General features: G+C 38.3%; 1 long non-coding RNA gene across 2 annotated transcripts in view; it reads left to right on the forward strand.

Moving 5' to 3' along the window:
* Window positions 1-25,717, forward strand: part of LOC308555540 — a 54,180-nt gene that overhangs the window by 23,313 nt on the left and 5,150 nt on the right. For both annotated transcript variants that reach the window (XR_013998556.1, XR_013998557.1), the window contains exons 2-3: window positions 14,619-14,714; window positions 25,169-25,306. This is a non-coding gene — a long non-coding RNA (uncharacterized lncRNA). The remainder of the gene's footprint in view (window positions 1-14,618; window positions 14,715-25,168; window positions 25,307-25,717) is intronic.

Here is a 25,717-nt window from a genome sequence, read left to right on the forward strand (position 1 = left end):
GGCTGGGAGGGGGGACACAGGAGGGCGCTTGTGGAAGTGAATGCCACGGCCATTCTTCAGTAAGTCTGAATTCTAAACCGGTTAAGAAAACAACCTCCTTCCTGCCCGCCCATAGTCAAGAAGCTCGTCTAGAGTTTCATACATAACAGCCCAGATACCTGAGTTTGCATTAAACATCATTTGTTCTTTAACAAACATTTCTGAGCCCATGTTGGAGCTGTGGGGGGTGGGGGAGTGGATGAGGGGTGGGAACAGCCCCCACCAAGTAGTCTGAGCCATTTCTTCTCTCATGGCCCTTATGGTTCCATAAATTCATTATTTTTATATAATATTACCAACTCATATATTTGTGATTTTATACAGAATACCTTTACATTGAGCATAAAACATACAGAACCTGGGTATTTATTCTTCCATAATGGAAAAAGCCAGGGTTTCAGAAAAATGGACAACCGTGGGACTAAAGAAGAGGTAAGACCCAACCGCCTAACTCAGGAGGAGCCGTCAGGCAGCGGACTCTGTGCTGAGGGGCCAGGCTAGTCACCCCGGGAGCACCTCTGTTTTCCATTTCTTCTCCCTCTCACTTGCTTACCTGTAACTGTCATTTGGAATAGGAGCCAGGGTATTTCTGTGATCACAGAGAGTCAACCTGAATCAGAGCCTCCATGAAGAATGGAAGAGAGTCAGAGGGCTTCCAGGGAAACTTCCCAAAGTCACTGAAAAAGCGAGACAGATTTGCAAGTTTTATCCCTTCTTTGAAGTATTGGGAATGATAGCTCTGGGGTATCTCTCAATAAAACTAGATTCGATGTGTGTCACACAGGTACCTCTGAGAAGCTCAAGCTGCTGTGTGATACCATGTGACATTTTCACACAGTCACAATATTTTTCTTTGCAATTATTTTTAAGGGAGAAAAGCAAGCACTGAGGGAGGGAACTTGTCCCTTCTTACAGAATAACTTAGACGCTGACGCTTCTGTTAGATTCTCCAGCTTTCTGCTTCATCGGGGTATTGTAAATGTTCATGGTGGAATCTCAAAATCATTTGTGTGTAAAGACAAGTTAACTGAGATAATAGTAAGTACAGCATAATAAAACGTTATTGAATTCTTAACGTATGTGCCGGGCACTGTGATAAGCATTTCTTATTCATGTAATTTTAGGGTTAGCCTTCAAATATTTCTAGTTCCCTCCCAAGGCCTATGATGGGATTACAGTTTTCTGCCCCCTTGAAGTTGGGTGAGGCCACATGACTTCTTTTTTGGTTTGTAAAACATAAGCAGTTAAAGCCAAGTCAGTACACAATTACCTGCTCTCTGGTGCTAACAGAGTTTTACGTGGCAGCTACTCTCTCAGCAAAACCTCCAGAGTTAGGAGAAGCAGAGCCCCGCCTCCCAACTGACCCACAAAGGGCAGGTAGCGAGTGTGAGGGAGAAGAAAAACAAATAAGCCTTTGTTGTACAGGCCACTAAGTTCTTGGAATTGTTATCAGCAAAACTTGCCCTAGCCTGTCCTAATAAATAGGTTATCAAGTAGATATCATCAGGATTTTAGCAATAAGTTGATGGCCCAAGTAAAATTTCTAATTTGTTCAAGGTCAAAGAGTCAATAAAAGATGGAACTGTGACTTGCACAATTCTTTCTGATGTTTGAGCCCAAACCTTTATCACTAAACTTATTTCATGGACATTGATTTAGAGCTCACAATTCATTTACTTTTATATAAACTTCCTTAGACCCAGTAGTTCTAGAAAAGACTTGTTTGTGGTACTGTTTCTTTGGGATATCTTTTTAAAACCAAACCAAGAATGTATAAAAATACCATCTATAGCACTTTATGATTCACAAAGAATTTTCACAAATAGTAACTCATTATATCTTCACAATAAACCAGTGACTTAGGCAGGGCAGGTATTATCCTGTTATCGCTGGTGATAAAAATGGAGGCACAGAAAAGGTAATAGTTGACATGCTCAAGGTCAAACAGCTAGGCAGTGACAATGACAAATTCTAGGATGAGACTCTCAGAGTCAAGGATTATTGTCCAAAGATAGCAGCAGGAGAGAGGTGCATGAAGGTGGTGATTACCACCGCACAGCAGGGAGAAGCCTGTTGTTAAACCCAGCTCTGCAAACAATTTGCAATTTTATTTTGCAATCAGGATCATTGATAACATTTTCAAATAACTCTCCATTGCAATCAGTTCTAAAAATAGAACTGATGAATGCTGCCATAAAAATAGTACAATTCAAGATCAGATTGCAAGATGATCGTAATTATGAAAGCAACTCCAACCAAGTCCGAGAACCAAAAGAAAATACTTTAGCAGAGTTCTTTTTGACCCTAAGGTGTCACTTTGAAATTTCCAAAAGAGAGATTATTAAGAAGGAGGGAATTAAGATTGTCAAGAAAATTGTTGAACCTCTGTGTAAAAGCAAACATATTGCACATTTAAGAAATTACATTTTTGACAGTACACAATTGCTTCTATGTGAGTAAATTGAATGTCTTTGAACTTCAAAACAGCAATTTGCTCCTCACTGTTGATTATAATTTTAAAGTTCTATTTTAATGAAGAGTTATTGATTAGTAATTGAAAATATTCTTGATTTTAACACACATTTTTACAATTGCACATTATTTTAAACAAATTTATATAGCTAGCAGTAATTTTTTAGTCTTCAGCTATTAGAAAGAATTCTGAAAATGCCACATGATTCTAGGAAAATTTCAGCATGTTAGTGCCTATTCTTTTTGTAGACTATTCACAAACTCAATTTTGTAAATGTTATCTGGAAGTAAAATGAGAAGTCCCTTCTACTCCCCAATTTTAGCCAGGAAGGAAAGAGCAAGGATGAGTGTTTCGTTTGGCTGTGTTTGCACAGCAAGTAGATGAACCGGGGCTAGAACTCGGGACTCCAAAACACCAGTTTCCTTGTCATTGGGCCACTGCCTTAAACTGGTCAACAGTGTTTTATATTAGTGCACCATGGCTTCCCAGACCATCAGGAACAGCGTCAAGGTTGAGTCTGACAGGTCAGAGAAGGGAGGTCTGGACAATCCATTCCTTTTGAACACCAGTGGGATTTCTGACATCATCTGACGCTACAATCAGACTAGCTCCAGAGATAATAAAAACCTCAGCTCTGGGCTACACACTTTTAATCCTCTTGAATGAGGAAGTTTGGATCCAAATTTCAAGAGCCAGACACGATCCTAGTTCTGATTTTAGCACATCTCTGACAGAGGGAGTGTAATAATTTCAGTAAGTGCTTGGGGTTTATGCTTCATGCTTTTCTTCATCATCTTTAGTTCTACAAAAGTCTTTGTATTCAGACCTTTTGACCTTGTTTTTGACCTATTTTTTTAAAATATATTTTTATTGATTTCAGAGAGAGGAAGGGAGAGGGAGAGAGAAATAGAAACATCAATGATGACAGAGTCATTGATCGGCTACCTCCTGCACGCCCCCTGCTGGGGATCGAGCCCATCAACTGAGAATCAAACATTGATCTCCTGGATCCTAGGCCGAGGCTCAACTGCTGAGCCACGCCCAGGCAGGCTTGACCTATTTTTAAATGACAGTTTGAATTTACTTTTATATTTTTAAATATATATGCATGTGTGTGTAGCTATATCTATATACCTGTAGATATATCTAATCTATATGCATACCTGCATCTATATCTATAGGTCTATATGTATGCATATATGTGACATATAGATACATATGCAGATATAGATATGTATGGTGTATATATGTATCTATATGTAGATATAGATATCTATAGATATAAATATAGATAATATCAATATAAGCATATATACATATACTTATAGAGACAAGGAAAATATGTAAATGTGAATACCAGAAGCAAATACTTTGAATTAAATAACTTCCATCCCTCAATGCCTGCCTTAAACACTAAATCCCTCTACAAAGTCTCTTCTTCAAATGAAAACTGTAGCTGTCTCCTCTGAACCCCTCAACAGTACACTCTTCTTACAGAACTTTGCTCAGTCAACCTTGGAATACCAGTGAAAGCCTTCTCATGTAGATGTGCCAAACACCACCTCATTAACTCAATCTTGAACCAGAGCTTGAGAAATACCTACTATTCTCTTCATTTTAAGGAGGAGAAAACCTAAGACAGAGAGATTGAGTGACTTTCCCAAGATCAAATGACAAAAACAGTAGAGAGGAGGAAACTGAACTAAGGTCTGTCTGACTCCAATGCCACATGTGTGGTTAGTCTCACTTATTTGTTACTTTCAAAGGATCTGTTGAACCTCACTATGTGCTCCAGGCATTACGGTAGGCTGATGCTTTGGTGATAAGTGAGACAGCCAAACAAAAGGATTTCTAACTGGAAGCCAATAGCAGGGCCATCTGACCTTATCTGTAACATCATAAGCTAAAACTTGGACAGAAACTCACAGTTATTAATTAAAGAATTATTAATCCTGACTTGGGGTGACTATAGGAACTAAAAGGTGAGATGAAAAACTGCAAAAACAGGAGTTACAGAAATGCACCCCCGAATCTGCATATAAACTCCAACTGTCTGGCTAACCTTGAACTATGCATGTGTGGGACAGACTCCAAACTTACTAGCTAGGCTAAAATAACCGAATAGAGTTTTCAGAGACAGAGGACAGTATGTGGAATTAATAGCCTGATAACACGAAACAAATTAAACACCCTTGAGAAAAGCATAGTAAAAGTCAGAGTCTCTATAATAAATCATGACAGTAGTTGGGACATAACCCAAAGTACAATATATGAAGAAACTGGAAAACATGTTCCATACTCTAGAGAAAAGACAATCTAATGGAGACCGGCCCAAGATGACCCAGAATTTGGTACTAGCAGATATTTTAAAGTAGCTATAGTAACTATAGATGTAAAGGAAAACAAGATCATCCAGGACAAAAGGATAGCAAATCTCAGCAGAAAGAAACTATAAAAAGAATCAAACTGAAACTTGAGGACTAAAAAAATACAATATCTGAAGTAAAAAATTCACTGGATACATTTCCTAGTAGATATCAGACGATAGAAAAAAGAGCCCAGTAAAGATAGATCAATAGACATTATTCAAGTTGGAAAACAGAGAGGGGGGAAATACTGAAAAATGATGAACGGTGTTTGTGGAGCAAAACCAGAAGGTCTAACATACATGCGATCGGAGCCTTAGAGCAAGAGGAGCAGGGAACGGGGCAGCAAATATATTTCCCAAATTCGACGAATGGCAGAAATTAAGTGTTTCAAAAAGCTCAGCAAACTCCAAAGAAATACAAAGAAAACTACATTTGAAACATATCACTGCCGAATGACTGGAAAACAAAGATGAAGAGAAAATCTTCAAAGTACAGAGAGAAATTATATTAAAGAAAATAAGGGTACAAATTATTGCTGACATCTTATCAGAATCAGTGGTGTTAAGAAGACAGAAGAACATTGTATTTGTAGTGCTGAGAGAAGGAAAATCTTGTCACCCAGAAAATTATAACCAAGAAAAATAATACTCTAGAATGAAGGTGAAATAACAGCATTTTGAGATAAAAAATATGTTTGTTGCCTGGAGACCTGCATGAGAAGAAATGCTAAAGGAAGTTCTTGCTCAAGGGAAATAATCCTGAAGAAAGCTTGGCGGTTGAGAAAAGAATGAAGATCACTCTAAATTGTAAATATCTGAATAAGTTTAAAATGCTATATTTTATAGTTCTCCAGATTGCTCAAAATTCAGATCACTGTTTAAACTGAAAATACAACTTTGTATCTTGGGCTGTATAGCACATGTAGATATAAAATACAGGACAACTATTTCACAAAAATGTGAAATAAATAAAGTTATAAACCAAATGGACCTGCCATTTTACATAAACTAGTACAATATTAGCTCTAATTAGATTGTGAAATGTTAAAGGTTTATATTGTAATCTCTAAAGGAGACATTAAAAATAATAATGAAAAGAGAAATGGCTAAAAAGCCAAGAGAGAAATTGAGATAGAATTTTAGAAAGCACTCAAACTAAAAGAAGAGAGGAGGGACCAAGAGAAAATATAAAGGGTGGGACAACCAGAAAACATAGCAAAACAGTTGGCCTAAACCCAACCATATCAATGATCACATTAAATGTAGATGGACCAAGCATGCCCAGTAAAGACATAGCTCATCAGGCCAAATAAAAAACCAAGACAGTACTTTATGCTTTGTACAAGAATTGCATACTAAATGTGAAGACACAGGTCAGTTGAAAGAAAAGAATAGAAAAATATGAACCCTGCAAACGCTAATGATAAGACGGGTAGACTAGCTATTTTAATATCAAATATTAATATCAAATAAAGTAGACTTCATTATAGGATGTTGCTGTCAGTGAAGCAAGACTTTTAAAATGATAAATGGGTCAATTCATTAGCAAGACATAACAATCCTAATATATATGCACATAATAACAGAGCATGAAAATATATGAAGCAAAATTTGACAGTATTAAACAGGGAAATAGACAGATACAGATGGAGATTTAACACTCTCTTAGTAATTAAAAAAAATGAGTCAAAAAAATTAGTAAAGGCTAGATCTGAAAACACCATGGAACACCTTGACTTAATCAGATGTATAGAGCACTGCCCAAGAACTTGAGAATACACATTCTGTTCAAGTGCACACTACACAGTCATTGAAATCCTAATGACTATATCATCAAACAAACATGGGATAAAATTAGAAATCAATAACATTAAGATACCTAGAAAATTCCCAAATATTTGAAAATTCAGCAACACCAAACATTAAGACAATAAAAAACAAGCCACAGATTGGAAAAAGATACTGACAAAACAGTTATATCTAGAACACAGAAAGAACCCCTAAAACTCAGTAATAAATAAAACTGAATTAAAATCAGGCAAAGGGTATGAACATACGAATTTCTAGTAAGCACACAAAAATGGGCTCAAAATTATTAGTCATCAGAGAAATGTAACTCAACCACTGAGATGCTATTACACACCCACCAGAATGGCTAAAGTTAAAAAAAAAAAAAGATGAACAACTGCAAATGTTGGTGAGAATTTGAAGCAGCCAGAACTCTCATACATTATTAGGGTGGGTGTAAAATATTACCACCACCTTGGAAAAATGCATGGTGGTTCCACAGAAAACTAAACACCTTTTAGAGTCATCAATTCTGCGTCTAGATATTTACCCAAGAAAAATTATAATATAGTTCATAAAAAGACTAGTACGAAGATATTCACGGCAGCGCAGCTGGTGTGGCTCAGTGGCTGAGCATGGACCCAGGAACCAAGAGGCCATGGCTCAGTTCCCGGCCAGGGCACAAGCCCAGGTTGCCGCCTCGGTCCCCACAGGGGCATGCAGGAGGCAAGTGACTGGTGCTGTTTCTCTCTCTACCCCGTTCCCTTCCTCTCTCTCAAAAAAAAATCAATAAAAACATATTTTAAAAGATATCCATGGCATTTATATTCACAATAGCCCCAAATGAAAACAACCTAGGTGTCCATTAACAGGAGAATAATTTATACGCACACATGCACACACGCTTGTGCAAAAGTGTCATGTGGACACTGGTATGCTGTGCAGCATTAACGAGAAGGGAACTGAGCCTGGGAAAACATGAATGAACCTCAGAAACAATGTGCTGAGTGAGAGAAGGCTTGCCCAGAGTAATACACACGGTACGATTTCATTTACCCGGAATTCTAAAGCAGGCGACATGGATCATGGTGCAAAACAGAGTAAGGCCCGGCGCTGAGGGGGACGGCTGGCATCGCCGCCAGGCGCATGAAGAGCTTTTGTGAGGTGGTGGGCATGTTGTATATTTTGTTAGCATCTGAGTTGCATCCATTTGCTAAAACTTATTACCGGGCGCACTTAAGAGGAGTGCGCTTCAGGAAGGCGCCTTCACTGTAACAGAAGGGGATGAAGGAATCAGGCTATTTCCCTTTTCTCTATCATGTTCATGGGTTGAGTTTCATTAATCTTTGATTTTCCCTCACTGCCAGCACAGCGCTCTTAATCTGCTTATGCTAATTAAATGCTAATTAAATTATTGTTTCTGTGATCCTCTCCTCCTGTTCTATTCTCAGTTAAACGTTTTTATAAACTACAGTAACGATGAGCTTACTGACAGCCTTGTCAAGTATTTTAACAGGCACATTTTAGTTTTAATTCTCATGATATTTACGTGGTTCCAGTGGCACAGTCACAAATGCCCAGTTTAAAGAAAGTGACTCTCTCTACCTGCTCAGATTAAGAACTCTGACACTGAGCATGTGGCCAGGGTTAGTGTCTAAGAATTTCACTAATGCTATTTCCACCTGTTAATGAAAATCATTTCAGTCTGGTCTTCTGCAAATCACATTTAGTGGTTATACATAGCCAAGTAGTTTCGTAAAAAAATTTGAATCTGTTTATTTTTTGAAGCAATTTTCTTAAAGTCGGTGAATGGGAGATAGAAACATCTATTAGAAATCCTAATCATTTTAACAGAAGCCGACGGAAGGAAGGAGAAATCAGCTGCCCCAACTACTTGCTTTAAATTCCCCTGACTGATGTTATCTGCCTTGGGAAGTTGTCCAAGAAAGACAAGTCATTCCAGGTCCTCATCAAGAAAGTTCTTTTTGGGTTGGATCATAATTTTCTTTGCTTTAATCAAACTCCCATTTTTTAAAATGAAGCAAAACATATCAAAAAAACCAAGAAAGAGCTGTAGAACTTTACCCCAAATACTAATTTTTCTTACATTCAAAATAAGAATAACCTCAGATGTAGAATCTAATTTGTCGCCATACTCTCACCGATACATCTCCTTCCCATGTTCCTCATCTGTTAAATGTAAAACTCTTTATGTGCGTGTATGACCTTTCTAGCTAGTACCACCTACATTTTATGCAGTTAGCTTTGTTTCTACTTCTGTTTTCAGAAATAATTTCAAAAAGTCACTCAAGGTTCAACTTAACTTAGAAACAGGAAAAAGAAGAATTTTCATATCTCAGACTTAGCACTTTCAAATTGCAAATTAAAATAAAATCAGGGCTAGAAAACATCCACAGGTGAAGCAAATTCAGGTGGTGTGAGCTGAGGCAGTAAGTTCTAATTTTAAGGTTCCTGAAACTCTGTGCGTGTGTGTGTTGTAATCAGGATGACTCAGCTGTAACCTTCATACGACTTCACTTGTCGCTGGATCCATTTAGCTGCCTTCTTTATTTTTAAAATGTCAAAATTATGCTAACAGACCAACATTCTTAATCAAGTTTTAATAAAACTTGTATTCTTTAGCATTACTGCATTAAGTATAATGGTTGATAAATTTGAGTTTTGAAGATGAGGGCATAGCTGATGCCGGAGTGTTATAGGGATAATTGTTTCCACCCCACACAAATTGATATGCTGAAGTCATAACCCCAGCACCTCAGAACGTGACCTGGCTTGGAAATTGGGTTGCTGCAGATACAATTAATTAGGACGAGGTCATTCTGGAGAGCGGTGGGCCCCTAACCCAATATGATTAGTGTACTTATAACAGGGGAAATTTGGACATGGACACACACACACACAGGGAGAAAACCATGTCAACATGAAGGCAGATATCAGCCAGGGAAGGCCTAGTATTGCCAGCAAACCACCAGAAGTGAGGAGACAGGTATGGAACAGATTTTCCTTCATAGACCTTAGATGAAATCAACCCTACTGACACCCTGATTTTTGGACATCTAGCCTACATAAGTGGGAGACAATAAACTCCTATTGTTTTAAGCCATCCAGTTTGTTATGAACAGGCTTGCTTACAAAGTGACCAGAAAGTGGGAAAAGATCAGTTATGCCCAGTTGTCTGAGACATGGCAGGTCTAGGGGTAGGTAAAGGTGTATTTGGAAAGTCTCCACAGAAGAAGTTGTTTGAAAGATACTTTTTTAAAAAAGCAGAGAAAGGGAGAGGTATTTACGTAGAAAAACAAATTATTTTCTGTCAGTCGAGACAGGAGGTACAGCTTTTGTGAGGCAAGCATGCCAGTCGCAGGAAGGATAGCTTTTGTGAGGGAAGCATGCCAGTCACTAAACTAAAATGATCAGACATTAAACCTCTGTCTGTCCAATCCTCAGCTTTAGGCTTTCTTTTATTTTCTTCTTTTTATTTTTTGTAGGGAAGGAGTCCAGAGTGGAGTATGACAGACCTAATGTGTTTAAATGATAGAGAATTTTCTCATTTAATCTGTTCAACATCTCAAGAACATATAAATAATAATTAAATTTTACCTTAATATGATTTTATGAGTTCATACTATTTGTGAATTTTTGTATGAGACCATTTCTTTGTAAATGCTCAGATTTACATGATTTTTGAAATTTTGAAAGGCCATGCCTATTAATGTCTTTATAATGTAGTAGTTTAAAACAGATGAGCTTATGTTTAAGTCCTGTGCCCCTAACACCAGCTGATTCTGGGAAGTTCAATTCTTTGGGCCTCAATTCTATCCGTAAGGTGATGGGGGTCATAATAGTATACATTCCTAGGATTTTTATGTTGATTAAAGGACACAATCTATGAAAAGTACTTAGTAAAATCTTTGGCACAAAATAAGTGTTCAATAGATGTAACTATTAGAATGACTGTCAGAATTGTAAAAGAGATATGATATCTTAATAAACAAATTCCTATTGAGGATTAGCACCCTTTTTGTCCTGAAAGCTGTTATCCAGTATCTAATTTAAAGATGGTTCAATCATATGATTAATTTCTAAAAAACAATTTTTATTCATAGAGCATTGGTCTCTCGAATGGATGAAACAGGGACCCAATATTAGTTCCGCCAATTAGCTTGAGGTTGGGCAGAAACCTCAAGCTCATTCTTAGGACTTCATATTCCTCATCTGTAAAATGACATTCATGGCCTCTGCTGCCTTCCAACTAACTAATTTCGTCATTTGGATAACCTATGGAGCCCTTAGAAAGGTCTTCTCGCTCATCAGTCTATGGTTACATCAAAAATGTTTTGTTGTATACAGTATTCTCAGGCATTAAATCAGACTATGGAAATGGTGATTCAGCAAATGTGTTATAGTTCCATTTTATGATGATGCATTTTACAGAAGTATGTGCATTAAACATCAACTGCAGCATAACCATGCCCATTTAGGTGTAAATATATGTGCATGTGACATTTATAATCCTATAAATAAGCCTGTGGGTGTACAAAGAAAGCAAAATATGTTTAAATATTTATTTTCTAAGACTGGCTCTAAAAAATTTCACTTTCAAATTCTGTGAGCCTACCGGAAGAATGCTGGCCTCAACTAAAAACTTTGAAATGTGTCTTAGGAGACAGTAGGCTCCTGAAGACACGGTGGGTCATGTCATTGTAGTTGTCCTTTGAAGCTTCTTGAACCGAAAGTGAGGTCCATTTTCAGGTGTGATTCTGACAGTATTACCTAAGCTGATGGTACAAGATCCATCCGAGCGCTTTTGATAAGCTTCAGAAAAGAAGAGCCAAGCCCAGTGAACAGAGTAAAGAGCTGGGGATTCAGAGGTCTTCTAGCTTAAATTCATTTAAAGGTTGCTTGAGGGCCATTTCAACCCTCAACAGCACTGTGGATGCTCCAAGTGGAGCAGCCACTCAACTATCCCGGCAGATGTGCTTATTTGGTTTTGATGCTGGTACCTATCATTGGTTATCCAGCAGTGGGAAAAGGTTTGGACAATTCTAACATACACTTTGATAAAAACAAGACACAAGCAAAAGAGAAAACGGTTTTCCCATAAGTTTATGTGAACTTAGTATCTTTTAGAGGGAAGAACTCAGACGCTTAAGTCCCTGGAAGAAGTGTCTACCTTATAAAACAGTGGATAGGGCTCTTTCTGCCCCATTTCATGAAGGACTGTGACGATGGCCATGGGGGAGGCACTAGGAAAACTCTAACTACCCGAGGCGCCTAGAGGGAGGAATAGAATGTAAACCAGAAAAGAGCACTGACAAATGAACCAGCACATCCAGGGTGAAGCCCTCGATCTTCCACTAGTTTAAGTCAAAACCCTTGGCCAAACCACTTAACCTCTCTGAGCTACATTGGTAAATCAAAATCTGTCGCATTTGTCCAGCTTATACCACATCATTTTGACACCGAAATGAGATAATGTGTTAAAGTAACTTTCAAACTTCAGTGGTTAATTCAAAATTTCAATCTTCCGCATCAGCACCTAACGCACGACAAGTAATACCTACAGAGGACAAGTTATCTTCAAATTCTTCCAGTGTGGTCTGGCCACGAGTCACGTACATACATCAACCACAGAAGGAGGAACAATGAATGGTGGTGTCTTTTAAACTTTCTGTACCCAGCAGCTAACAGTACTGGGTATGTCCGTTAAGTTTTATTTCCTCCCGTTCAACCATGTCCCCTCTGGACTTTTGTTTGGCTCCATTTCCAACAGCTTCTTGGATAAACCTTCTCCAAAGCTTTCTTCCAACCCTGTTTTGCTATAACCTCTCTCACCGCACAGAGTCGATCACTTTTCCATCGCACCGTGTGGATCTTCCAGGGTCCTCAGTCACACCAGCCGCTCCGAGCCAGCGGTTCTTCTTGCCCACCGCTCGGGCCTCATCGCCTGTTCCCACGTCATACTGGTCATTAACCACTCCCTTTGCCTCGGGTGACTCTTGTCCCACATTTCCAACTTAGTTTTCAAAAACTGCACCTGGAAGCCTCCACCAAACTGTCAAACATAATCAGTAAAGCTGAACTGATTGTCTGCTCTGCACAGATTGGCTTTCTTCCCTTCAGTGTTTATTTTGGTATATGGCATGTTGATTTTTTTCCCACTCAGGCTTGAAAACTAAAGTTTCCTTTCCTTTTTCAGCTGTCCCTCTTCCTCCACTGCTCACTAATTGCTCTGTCCTGTCATTTCCACTTCGTAACACCTCTTATACCACTCCTTTGTTCAGATCTTCCTTCCATTACCCAAGTTGAGGGTTGTTTGCCTGAATCATTGACTTATCTCTCTGCTTCCATCCATCTTCCCTCTGTTTCCCCATCATAAACAATGTTCCCAAGTCAACCTGATTCCGTCATTTTTGATTAACAAAAAAACAAGAAACCGTCAAGACTATTTCACTATTTAATAAAATCACCAATCAAAAGGCTTCATGATCTGGGCCCAGTATGTCATCTCTTTCATATTTCCATCTATGAACTCTATGCTCTGATCAATGCGCAGAGATTATATTCATTTATGGAGAATCAGAAAAGATATCAAGGAAGAAGTAATATTTGACAAGTGTCAGGGTTCCTGAGATATGCTTACGTTAAACCCTGCACTGATTCCTTATGTGCTAATTTTAACACCGGATTAAGAGACCAAATCCACTCACCTCTGCTACCGTCCCTATTTTCCACACGGTGGAGTGTGATTTCTTCCCATCTGAGACTTCACAGTGCTCTGTATTGTTTAAAATGAGATTTCCCATTTCTGTCTGTTATCACAGTGATGTTTTGTACTTAACTATTCTCCCTCATTTGATTTCAAGCTCCTTGAGAGTAGGGACTTCATTTTTCACTCTCCACAGTATAGTCATTCACTATTCATTGAATTGGAAAACTCCAACAGGAAAAGTAATGCTTGTTTTGATTATTTCTAAGGTTGCGATAAAAACATAAAATATTATAAATATATACAGTAATAAATATATATTAAAGACCATCATTAATTTGGTGATCTGAATGAATACTTCTGCTTATAATTTTAGAAAAAAACAATTGCTACTAATTGTGCTTTCTTGTCTAATGTATTTTAATAAAATACTTTTTTTCCACTGAAAAGTAAAACCAATGCTTCTAGAAAAATTAAAGCTGGCTAACCTATTTCTTTTTATGATTCACTCTCTAGCTGGAAGAGACTTTAAAAAAGTGTCTGTTACAAACTTCTTTATGAAAACAACATGGCAATTTTCCCAGGTGACTGTGTTCTATGGCTATTTAAACTCAGTTAAAATTGCACATACAATAATGGACTCTATTAATCTTTTTAATAGACAGTCACTTTAAATGACATGGAAGTTAAATAAGATTAAGAGTGATGATGCCCTGTCAGGATACAAAGTGAAGCTAGAAGTCTTTGGAATATATCTCCATCCATTGAGGTCACTATCATTAAGATAAACTATCTTCTTTTCCCACAAGATGGCCCTTGGTGACATAAGCTGAACCAGAATTTCATAATAGATGGATCTTAGGTATAAATCATTATGAATGTACATACAATTTTAATATCTATTCCTTCTTCCAATAAAATTTTATTAAGTGGCCACAATGTTCTGAGGATTGTGTGAGCTAATCCTCTAAAGAATTTTTCTAAATGTATTCTACCCGATATTTATTGTTAATAGATGGCCTTCGAAAAAATTTAAAAATGAGATCCTTTGGCATCATAATGTTGGGAAATGTCTCTGTCTCCTTTCTAAAAATGTACATGTATGTCAGCATATTAAAGGTTCAAATAAGTCAAACATTAAAGAAACATGCTTGAATTTGTTTAATCCAACTTCTCTCACTCTTTTTGACTGGGAATAATGTTTTATGTCCTCTCTTGTCCAGTGTTACCAGTTTCTGAAAGATAATGCTCCAGAAAATAAACCTCTCGTACTTAGCAGTGTCTCAGCGTAGCTTATAAAATCTTCGTGATACATGAAGGTAAGTGAATCCAATATACCGTATTTCCTACTTGTCCCAGTTGAAAATATGTCTTTAAAATGAGGTTATGTGAGAATACTAATTCATGGGTAAACCCAGTTAAAAGACACTTTGGGCCAACAGGTTTTGTGGAAATGCACAATTCAAATGACTTTAAATATATTTGAGAGATTGCAAGTCAGATAAGTCATTGGATATGAGAAAGTCATGAAAGAGATATTATGGCTCAAGTGTACAAAATTTAGTTGCATGGCACTTTAGCAGAGCCAATGGACATTTTACTGATGTCAGTTCTTCGTATCCATGAACATGGTATATGCTTCCACTTATTTGTATCTTCAGTTTCTCTCTCCAGTGTCTTATAATTTCCCAAGTACAGGTCTTTTACAGCCTTGGTTACATTTATTTCTAGGTATTTTATTTTTGATGCAGTTGTAAATGAGATTTTCTTAGCTTCCTTTTATGATAGTTCATTATTGGTGTGTAAAAATGCAACTGATTTCTGGATATTTATTTTGTAACTTGCTACTTTACTGAATTCATTTATCAGTCCTACTAGGTTTTTGGCAGACTCTTTAGGGTTTTCTGTATATGGTATCATGTTATTGGCAAATAATGACAGTTTTACTTCCTCCTTTCCAATTTGGATGCCTTTATTTCTTCTTCTTGCCTGATAGCTGTGGCTAGGACTTCTAGGACTATGTTGAATCAGAGTGGTGAGAGTGGACAGCTCTGTGTTGTTATTGATCTTAAGGGAAACACTTTTAGTTTTTGTCCAATGAGTGTGATGCTCGCTGTGGGTTTGTCATATATGGCCTTTATTATATTGAGGTATGCTCCCTCTATTACCGCTTTGCTGAGAGTTTTTATCATAAATGGGTGCTGGATTTTATCAAATGCTTTTTCTTTATCTATGATATGATCATGTGGTTTTCATCCTTCATTTGTTTATGTGATGTATCACATTTATTGATTTGCAGATATTGTACTAGTCTTGCATCCCTAGAATAAATCCTACTTGATAATAGTGTATGATCTTTTTAATGTATTCCTGGATAAGGTTTGCTAATATCTTGTTGAGGATTTTAGAATCTATGTTCATCAGGACTATTGGTGTTAATTTTATTTTTTGTATTTAAGGGACTGGATGAAAAAGGTGAAGGGTGTAAGAAATAGAAATTTGTAATTACAAAATAGTTACGGGGATGTAAAGTATAGAATAGGGAATAAAGTCAATGATATTGTAATAACTATGTATGGTGCCAGGTGGGTACTAGAAATATTAGGGGAACACTATGAAAAGTATTTGACTGTCTGGCCACAATGCTGTACACCTGAAACTAATACAAAATAATACTGAATGTAAGCTATAATTTAAAAATAAATGTTTTAAATAATAATATTTCAGGTGTCAGAAAAAAATATTTAGCTATGTCGATAATGAAATCAGAGCAGTGCCTACTTCCAATGTATGATCCTGACATCTTATGTTTTTTAGTTTGAGTTACAAAAGTATACATTTGTATCACAGCACAGGTGTAACCACAATTTTATTTTCCCATTACATATAGTATGCTAAGTACTGGCTTAGGTGATTTCATGTATCTGATCTCATTTAGTTTAGTAAGGGATTTCTAGAATATTATATTTCTGGCTATTGCTCAGCAGATATTTTCTTATCTTGAATCTTTTCATTAACATGGCACATAAGCTTAAATAAACTTTCTTCCATTTAGTTTCCCCATTTCTGAACAACAGAAAGAAACAATGTCTCTTTCATCATTGTATCTCTACTGTGCAGTGCAATGTCTGGCAACATAGTAGGTGATCAATAAACTTCGATAATTCAATGGATGACTGAATACATTCAAACACCCATCTCTATCTTGAAACCTTTGCTATTAATACATCAACCCCTTCTTGTTTTAATCACCAATGGCAAAACTGTAGGTTTGGAACAATTACTTTGCTCCAAGAATTTCACTAGACATTTTAAATATATTATTTGTTCCTCAGCCAAATCTCATAAGGTCAAAATTTCTTTCATTATATGCATGACTCTCCTCTACTCCTGCCAAATAAATATCTATATATCTATATATCTATATATATACACACATTAGAAAATAATGTTTTAAAACATCTTGAAAGTTGTGGATCATAAGAAAAATGTATTACCTATAAATGACAATTTTGTACAGCCAATTAAACAAAAGCACTACACAAGTAGAAAAGGCTACATTGATGCAGATGATATCCAAGTTTCTGATGAACATTTCTAGAAAATGACAAATTTATCTTATTCTACTGCCAGTCATTTTTTTTTTTTTTTTTTTAGCACCATTAAATTTAAGTTTCAAATGTAATTATTTGGGGGAAGTGTAGCTAAAATAAATTATTAACACTGATTTATATTATAATTTATTCCCAGGAGTATCACCCATAAATCTCTATCAAAACTATAATGCTTTTAACATTCATTGTCCAAATTATTTTTTAGATCTTTTCATAATTTAACTGTTTTTACTCAAAGTGACTATAAAATGCATTAAAAATCACTAGGGAAAATTGATTGTTTCCTTTTAATATGTTCATAAATATATTTTTGAAATGGTTACGTGCTGCACATATTATCCCATAATAAAATAAGCTTCTGAAAATTAAAATTAATTTTTATTGGGGCAATTTCCTGGGATAAAGTTATTTAATAATAAAGCAATTATCACATTTTCTCAAGATTACTAGCAGCTCTAATTCCTGACCTAAGATTATTGTTTGTTTGCCTATTTTTAATTGGATCCCAGAGTGTCTTTTCTATTAGAAGATACTATTCTTTTCTGTAATCAGCTTCCTCTTCAATAGGAAAAGTCAGATTTCCTGCCTATCGCCCCAACAAGATTTTAAGCTACTTTAATCCCATAAGCAATAATTACTGTGCCAGTTACAAACAGGGACTCATGAAATAATAGAGTGTATACTGTAGCACAAGACCATCCCACCTCCCACTATAGTTTCTTAGAATAAAGATGTTTAATATGGTTAATTTCTTCTAATTAAGTCAGAGCTTATGATCCTTGCAAGAGCTATTAGTCACTTTTTTACATAATCACTGATCCTAGAAGGGATGAAACCTCACGTAATATGTTACGATGACTTTTCAAGAGTAAGATACTTTGTTTATTTATAATAGAAGATGCCCCTGAGGCCCAGGGGAATGAAGGCGCATCCTACAATTAGCAGCACATAGTATCCCGCCTTCCTGGCTCTAGGTTAACGTTTTCTTATTGCTCTGTTTAAATTTGTTAGGAGATATGTCTGTTCCCTTTCATTTGTGTTTCTGGAGCAAGAAGGAGGCTTCCAATTCTTAGGGAAGAAAATTTGAATGGACATTTCCTCCCTTCAACTCCTCATCTCCTCCCTTCCTTGCAGAAATCAATAAATCCAAGGAGTAGCTTTAGCAGTGCGTTTCTCAAATGCACAAAACAATCGCTCCTCTCCACCATGCCCTCCATCAAGTTCTGCTTTAGTCACATGGACAACTATTTCATTGCGCTAATTAATTCTATTAATTTATTATAAATCTTAGGGGAGGAGGGGTATATGATCCAGTGGCCTCACATTCCTAAAAGTTGGGAAATGTTCCGCTATTAATTTATCTCTCCCCCATCCAAAATCAGATTCTATAGTGCTTCCCAGTGCTTGTCACATGACACACATACAGATCTAATCTTTGGCACACGGGTACACAGGAGGCTGCCTGGCAATAGTCAGAAAGGGACCCGCTGTCCTAGATCTGTACCATTTCCTCTCAGGTGCAGACAATCTCTTAGTGCACGCTTATTAAACATGAGGCAAGGTGTGTTTTTTCCTTCTTATTTTCTTCTTTATTTCTTTAACAGTTGCTAAAGACTGGAATTCTTAAGGGAAAGGTACTCTTATTGCACGAACCCTGAAGACAGTAATGGAGACCTAGAAAATCCAACCTATTATAGCATTAATACCAGCAGAGGCCAGTCTTACTTAACTGGTATTTTAATACTCCAATTATAACCACTCTTACATGCTTTATTAGGGAACTAGAGAAAGGTAGAATGTTGCAATTATTTGTGTGCTTCTAAATAACCAACACTTTATATTTTAAAACATCTATTCTGCAAATGAGTCCTAATGAGGATAAACTCATAACAGAAAAGAAGACTACGTTCTGGTTGTTTATTGATTTGAGAAGCCTCAAATCGTTTCCTCAGAAGGAACCGTTTCCCACTTGTTTTCATTCTGCCCTCCGCCTCCAGTTAAATTATCAAGTACCAATCGATTTGGTTGGAAATGTATTATCTATAAATGTGTTATCACCGTGAGGCTCTGTGATTCAGCGCATGATCTAGATAAATTAGCGGCAGCACTTGCTGTTTTACTGGTCCAGAGAACGTGAAAAGGGAGGTCTTGGAATTAGAGAAACCAAGACAGAAAGTCCTCAGTAAGATCTAAGCCAGGGCTTGGCAATGTTTTCTTCTGTAAAGGATCAGAGAGTGAACGTATTTGGCTTTGCAGGCCAGACGGGCCGCCGGGGACTGCTCGGCTCCGAGCGGAGGGCCGCGCGGGCAGCCAGACAAACCCTGAACGAATGGATGCGGCCAGATTTGGCTTCTGGGCTGTAGTAGTTTGCTGACCTCTGATCTCCATTTATCTCCATTTGCAGACAGACAGAGAGGACATGCCTCTGGCTTCAGATCAACGGCAGGAAGTCGGTCCCCTGCCCCCCAGCTGCTACACTGCTTCTGCTTGTGGCAGAAACCAGGGAAACACGGCACTAACATCATCAGGGGTGTTTTATTTCTGATACACAGATATAAAAAAAATTAAACAAATACTACTAGCTAATACTTATTTAGTCTTTACTATGTTTCATGTAATGAGTTAAGTTCTTATACACCTTTTATTTAACCCCTGCCCAACCTATGAGGTATCTCTCATTTACATGTAGGAAACTGAGGCTCAGCGAGATTAGGTACGTTGCTCAGGCTACAGGGACGGGTGTAACCAGCACAGCTAAGGTTCTAACCCAGTGACCAAAGCTGGTATTTTTATTCATCCATCGTACCCTACTGTCTCCATTTACAAATATGGTGAGTGAGGTGGACATTTATTGCTTACAGCCACCCAACTCTGATTTCATATTGTGTGGTAAACTCAAATATAATAATAACCACCCAAGGATATTAAGCCCAGTTCTCTAGAACTTGCAAATTTTATATTTGTCAAGAGGACCTTTGCAGATGTAATTAAGGATTCTGAGATGAAGAGATCGCCCAAGATTATCCAGGTGGGACCTAAATAAACACTGTCTTGTCCTTATAAGAAAAAGGCAAAGGGAGTCCGGCCAGCATGGCTCAGCAGTTGAGCATCGACCTAGGATCCAGGAGATTAGGGTTCGATTCCCGGTCAGGGAACATGCCTGGGTTGTGAGCTCAGTCCCTAATGGGGGGGTGCAGGAGGCAGCCGGTCAATGACTCTCATCACTGATGTTTCTCTCTCTCTCTCCCTCTCCCTTCCACTCTCTGAAATAAAAACCTTGAAAGAAAGAAGAAAGAAAGAAAGAAAGAAAGAAAGAAAGAAAGAAAGAAAGAAAGAAAGAAAGAAAGAAAGAAAGAAAGAAAGAAAGAAAGAAAGAAAGAAAGGCAAAAGGAGCTTAAAGAGAAACAAAGACAAGGAGGCAAAGGGACACAGAGGCAGACGCTGGAGCAATGTGGCCACAAGCCGAGTGCCTGCAGCTATCAAAGGCCGGGGAAGCCTGTAGCATATTCTTTCCTACAGGCCCTGGAGGGAGCAAGGCCCTGCCTGATTTGGGGCTTCTTGCCTCCAGAACTGTAAAAAAATCATTTTTTGTTTTGCTTTAACCCACCAAGTTTGTGGTAGTTGGCTGCAGTGGTTTCAGGACATAACTGACATTCAGAGAGCCTTTCATCCCGGAACGTCGGATTATACGTTCTTCCCAGCGACACGGAACATCCTCAAGGACAGGCCGCACGCTGGGCACGGCACTGGCTTCAACACACTGGAGAAGGCTGAAATCACACCACGCATGCTCTCTGACCACAACACTTTTTTTTTTTTTTTTTAAATATATCTTTATTGATTTCAGAGAGAGGAAAGGAGAGGGAGAGAGAGAGATAGAAACATCAATGATGAGAGAGTCATTGATCGAGCCCACAATCCAGGCATGTGCCCTGACCGGGAATCGAACCCCAATCGCCTGGATCCTAGGTCGACGCTCAACCGCCGAGCCACGCCCAGCCGGGCGTCTGACCACAACACTTGGAAATTAGAAATCAACGGCAAAAAGGAAGTTTAAAAAAAACCACAAATATGTTGAAATTAAACAACACACTACTAAAAAATGACTGGGTCAAAGAAGAAATAAAAGCGGAGATCAGAAGACATATAGAGACAAATGAGAACGACAGGACAGCGCATGGGAACTTCTGGGGCGCAGCAAAAGCCGTAGTAAGAGGGAGGTTTATATCATTACAGGCCTATCTCAAGAAATAGGAGAAACAGCAAGTAAACAACCTAACGTCACGTCTTAAAGGACCAGAAAAGAAAAAAGAAAAAGGGAAATAACAAAAACAGCGCAAAATCAGCAGAAGAAAGGAAATAATAAAAAATTAGAGCAGAATGAAATGAAACGGAGAACAAAGAAACTATACAAAAATTAATATAACTAAGAGCTGGTTCTTTGAAAAGATCAATAAACTGACAAACCTCTGGCTACACTAAGGAAAAAAGAGAAAAAACTCAAACAAAAAAAATTAGAAATGAAAGAGAAGCTGTTACCACAGACATCACAGACATGCCTAGGATCACACTCAAATGGCCCACCAAATTCCATAACCTAGAAGCAAGGGACACGTTCCTAGAAATACATAACCTTCCTAGGCCGAACCATGAAGAACTGGAAAATCTAAGTAGATCAACAGTGAGGACACTGAAACGACCATCAAAACCCTCCCCAAAAATACCAGTCCCGGACCAGACGGTTCCACTTGTGTATTCTGCCAAACAGGCAAAGATCTGAGACCTGTCCTCCTCAAACTCTTCTAAAAAATACACCCCAGCACATTTTATGAGGCCAACATAACCCTGATACCAAAACCTGGCAAGGGTGATGCAAAGAAAGAAAACCACGGGCCAGTATCTCTGACGAATTCAGATGCAAAAACCCTAAACTAAACCCTAGCAAACTGGAGACGACAATATGTTAAAAAAATAACACAGCACAACCAAGCGGCGTTGATTCCAGGGACGGGGGAGGGCGGGACACGTGCAGAACGACCCACGGACGCACAGGAGCAAAACTGAGGATGAACGGCACACGATCTTATCTGTAAGTGCGGAAAAAACCTGAGGATGAACGGCACACGATCTTATCTGTAAGTGCGGAAAAAACCTGGTAAGATACAATGTCCATCTATGCTTCAAACACTCAATACAATGGCCAGAGAAGGAAAGCGCCTCCGCATAATAAAGGGGACCTGCGATAACCCGCAGCCGTCGCGGTTTCACTTCCTTCACTACCGTTTCCCCTGTTCCCGAGGCACCCTGACGACAGGCAGTGGGAAACCATGGAAAATCAGATCCATCGATTCAGGCTCCCAACTTATTCCACTACATTCATTCATTTTCTCTGTTTTTCTGTTTCAGTTGAAAAATACTCTATTTCTACCTAAGTCTCTATAAAAGCAAATTGGATGTCTTGTTAACATGCACCGAGTCCCGCGTTCGTCACTTGCTGCGATGTATTCATTCTGTTCGTCCGACGTGTCTTCCCCCAGTTTCACCTGAGAAGTCACACAGGTGTGGAATGTACTTTTCTCTTTAGTTCACTAGTAATCAACGGACACTAAATGCCATTGTGGTCAAAGACACAAAGAGAAAACAGAGTCGATGACTGCTGAACATTTCAGCTCTTAATCACCAAAGGCGCAGAAACACAAAGGAAGTCAAGATAAAGCACTTATTTCCACGTGGTGTTTTACAGGAGATTACGTGGAAATTAACAACATGAACACTGTATGCGAGGAACTGGGTGGCGCAAGGTCCATCTTAAGAATCTGCTTAGCCATAAACTCCTCCTGTCTTGCCTTCCAAAGGACTTATGTAACAGAAATATTCATTTTTGGAACCTCAGTTTGCCATTTTGCTGTCAAACAATAAGTCACTGACAAACCAGAGCTGAGACCTGATGTGTGAGGAAAGTACTTCTGAAGACTTAGGAAGGCGCTAACCCAGCGGAGACTCCAGCCTCCGTTTACACTTGGGTGATACATCCTCAGGGCACCTGTCCAGCATCAAAGACTGTTCCTGAAACATCCTTGGATCCACCTGCAGCTGGGTGGCACGTTTCGGGCTGCGCAGATCTGTTAAGATGACATTTTCGGCAACAGGAAGAGCGCTGAGCTCTGAAGATCTGCGAAATCTCTGTTCTCATGCTCTCAATACTGAAAGGACACAGAAGGTGCTGAAGTGTCCCAGGCGTCATTTCCTGGCGAGACTGGCGCCTGGGAGGGATTGTAGACACTCTGCTAAAACACCTCCCTGGGTGGAATTATGTTGGTACTAACCTAGTGCATCGAGTCTTTCTCATGCACAAGTCCTATTTGTCTTTTTAAAATCCACGTCTCTTCTGAAGCGCAAAAGAAGGTTTTCGAGCCAAAACATTCAAAAGACAGTGAGGATAAATCAAGTAAAAGATTGCAGAAATGTCTTCTTTCTATCCTGTTACCCAACTTTCTATCTTCTCACACAACTTTCCTTTCCTAGGGCTCAGCTTCCTGGAGATTTTGGCAGGAATCTTCCCCTGAAGCACCGTGAACTTGAAAAGAAAAATGGGACTTGAAGAGATTTCAAAAGTCTCACTAACCTCCCTGCCAGATCAGAAGTGTCGCTTTTCTTCCAGTTTGATTCCCATCCAAACAGAATGGGGAACTGTTTGCCAGAACGCTGCAGGCTGTGGGCCTGAGTTACCTCCTGGTAACCGGTCCCTAAAAGCCTTTTCAATGTTACAGGAGAAAAACAATTTAATGCTACAAAGCAAGGACGTTGTACTTAGTGTTATGCTCAGTGAGGCGAATACTCAGTAACCCTGAAAAACTGTTATAAGAATTTGAGAAAAAGATGTATTTGAATGCAACTTAAAGTACATGGGTGCTAGTGATGCTCCGAGAGAACACCATGTCATGTTACATTCTGCAAATGAGAGAGAGAGAAAAAATTATTCCATCTTCAGGAGAGGGATGGCTCGGCACTGAGTTCTCACAATGGAAGCACTGAATTTGTAAGGGCGCGCACACCTCTGGTAGGGACAGAAACAGAAGATAATCCGCCCCCTCCTGGGTCCTAAATCAAGTGGCCGGCAGGCAGGCGAGAGGACTGTCCCCAGGCTGCGCGTTCTGCCCCTTCTCTCCCATCCAAACATCAGCCATGTGACTGGAACGAAGCCCCACAAAGTCTGAATCTCCGCTTTGAGAATCTGAAATCTGCAACTTAAAACACCCTGATTTAATTTATTTTTCTTGTTAGCCTTTGGCCTGGGAATTCATTCATCATTATTTTATCAGACAGAAATCGAATGCTTGCTTACATTATACTGTACAGTTCAACAGACCAAACTCCCATGAGAGTTAAACTTAAGAAACTCAATTTAGGTTGGTATAAGTTTAATCAATGGTGGTTGCTATTTCTCCTCTGTCCCCCAAATCAACTTTCCCTTTCCCTTGAACAAGAAAAATACTCCCACAGTTGCCAGGGAGGGGAAAAAAAGCTAGGCATACGAAATTTCAAAAAAAATAAAAAATTGTTGGGCTCTAAATAAAGGTAGCAAAAGTGTCCCTACTGTCATGCCTCATGAAGTTCCTTTCACACAGCTGAACTGCTGTGTGTTCAGAGTCTTTGTAAACAGGACATAAATGGCATAATGGTTGAATGATTCCCATGCCTGAAATAAATATATATCCTGCAAAAAACTATGGTTTATATTAGTCATTTGAACTTGTTGAATGAAAGCAACAGAGACCAATTCAGACTAAACAAAACAAAAGAGGTGCATGTATTGGGAAGTTACAAGTCAGCCATGAAATAAAAAAGATTACTTATTATGGGCTAAAATAAATATGGAAAAATCTATTGTTAGTTCTATGAACTAGCAGTAAAATGAACCTCATATAATTGGAGTTAAGAAAACAATTTAATTTATAATAGCACCAAAATAATAAAATACTTCAAAATAAATTTAACAAAAGAGTGAAGGACTTGCATACTAAAAACTACAAATTACTGTTTTAAGGAACAAAAGAAAAGTTAAATAAATGAAAAAGCATGTGATGTTCATGGACAGGAAAGAATTTGGGAATATTTATTTATTTGTAAGGATGTATGTATCCCTATGTTCACTGCAGCACTATTCACGGGGACAAAGACATGGGAACAACCAGTGTCCTTCGATAGGTGGCTGGATAAAGAAGACGGTACATACAGACTATGGACACTACTCAGCCGTAAGAGAAGAAGAAATACCGCCATTTGCGACAACATGGGTAGTTAAAATATCTCTATTAAACAAACAAGCTTCATTTACTGGACATATTTACAGGCTTCTGGGAACATTGATTAAGGTAGCAAAGGTATAAAAACTATATTGCCTTATTTCTCCATCTGATATAATAACCATAGAAATTTGGAATTTTGAGGTGTAGTGTGAGGTGCTAAATAATCTATTTACGAATTATTTAAAATATTAAAAAATGGGAAAAGATTTCTCACTGCAAAGAATTAAAGCTGCCAAAATTTCTCAGTATTTTCCTTTCCACTCCCCTCCCCTCTTGCATGTGGCTGTTCTTGGTGTTAAGTTCTGTATAACCCAACAGGTGAACTAATCATCTGCATAGATTCCAGCAAAGCTGGAGCACCAAAGTAGTCAAAATCATTGAAATAATTTTATATGTAAT

This window comes from Miniopterus schreibersii, assembly GCF_964146895.1.
Source record: "Miniopterus schreibersii genome assembly, chromosome: 4".
NCBI lineage: Eukaryota > Metazoa > Chordata > Mammalia > Chiroptera > Miniopteridae > Miniopterus > Miniopterus schreibersii.